General features: G+C 44.0%; 1 pseudogene; it reads left to right on the forward strand.

Annotated features, from left to right (window-relative positions):
• The first annotated feature begins 1,321 nt into the window (after positions 1-1,321).
• LOC113220824 lies at positions 1,322-1,603 on the forward strand (annotated as a pseudogene).
• The last annotated feature ends 6 nt before the right edge of the window (positions 1,604-1,609 follow it).

Genomic DNA, 1,609 nt, shown 5'->3' on the forward strand with positions numbered 1-1,609 from the left:
TTTGCATCTGCAGAGGTTCCGCTGCTTTTTTGTTGCTGTTATTTAGCTGTGCCCTGTCCCCAGAGGTAGAGTCTACAGAGACAGGCAGGTTTCCTTGAGCTGCTGTGAGCTCCACCTAGTTCGAGTTTCCCAGTGGCTTTGTTTACCTACTTAAGCCTCAGCAATGGCGGGCGCCCCTCCCCCAGCCTCGCTGCTGCCTTGCGGTTAGATCGTAGACTGCTGTGCTAGCAATGAGGGAGGCTCCATGGGCGTGGGACCCTCATGGCCAGGTGTGGGATATATTCTCCTGGTGTGCCCGTTTGCTTAAAGCGCAGTATTGGGGTGGGTGTTACCCAATTTTCCAAGTGTTGTGAGTCTCAGTTCCTCTGGCTAGGAAAAGCGATTCCCTTCCCCCTTGCACTTCCCAGGTGAGGCGATGCCTCGCCCTGCTTCAGCTCTTGCTGGTCAGGCTGCAGCAGCTGAACAGCACTGATTGTCCGGCACTCCCGAGTGAGATGACCCCAGTACCTCAGTTGAAAACGCAGAAATCACCGGTCTTCTGTGTCGCTGGTGCTGGGAGTTGGAGACTGGAGCTTTTTCTATTCGGCCATCTTGCTTCGCCCCTCCTTCATTATTATTTTATACTTTTCATTGTAGAGACCTGTTATGTTCTTGGTTAAGTTTATTCCTAGGTTTATATTTTTGTAGCTGTTATAAGTGAACTTGCTTTCTCAATTTCTTTTTCATATAATTGACTTTGGTGTATAGAAATGTTGGCTTTGTATCCTGAAACTTAACTAAATTTGTTTATTCTAATAGTTTTTTTGCTGGAATTTTTAGGGTGTCCTATTTGTACAATCATGTCATATGCAGACAGGGACGGCTTCCTTCTTTCCAATTTCTATGCACTTTTATTCTTTATTTTGCCAGATTACTCTGGTTAAGGCTTCTGGTACTGTGTTGAATAAAGATAATGAAAATGGGCATCTTTGTCCTGTTCTAGAAAAAGTTTTCAACTTTTACCCATTCAGAGAGCTGTGGATTGTCATATATAGCTTTTATTGTGCTGACGTATTTTCCTTCTATACCCACTTTGTTGAGGTTTATTAATCATAAAGAGATATAAAATTTTATCTAATGTGTTTTCAACATCCATTGAAATAATCATGTAATTTTTTACCTCGATTCTGTTAATATAGTAAATGACATTGAGAAAACTGTATATCCACATGCAGAAAAATTAAATTAGATCCCCATCTCTCGTTACGTAAAAAATCAACTTTAAATAGACCAACAACTTAAATGTAAGACTAAAAAGTATAAAATGATTTTTGCTGGTGGTGGCGAGAGCGGAGAGGACGCCATGAAGGCTTCTGGCACACTACGAGAGTACAAGGTGGTGGGTCGCTTCCTGCCCACCCCCAAATGCCACACACCACCCCCTACCGCATGCGAATCTTTGCGCCTAATCATGTCGTCGCCAAGTCCTGCTTCTGGTACTTCGTATCTCAGTTAAAGAAGACGAAGAAGTCTTCAGGGGAGATTGTCTACTGTGGGCAGGTGTTTGAGAAGTCCCCACTGTGGGTGAAGAACTTCAGAATCTGGCTGCGCTATGACTCCCGGAGCGGCA

The sequence above is a fragment of the Piliocolobus tephrosceles genome, unplaced genomic scaffold (assembly GCF_002776525.5).
Source record: "Piliocolobus tephrosceles isolate RC106 unplaced genomic scaffold, ASM277652v3 unscaffolded_14190, whole genome shotgun sequence".
NCBI classification, from domain to species: Eukaryota; Metazoa; Chordata; class Mammalia; order Primates; family Cercopithecidae; genus Piliocolobus; species Piliocolobus tephrosceles.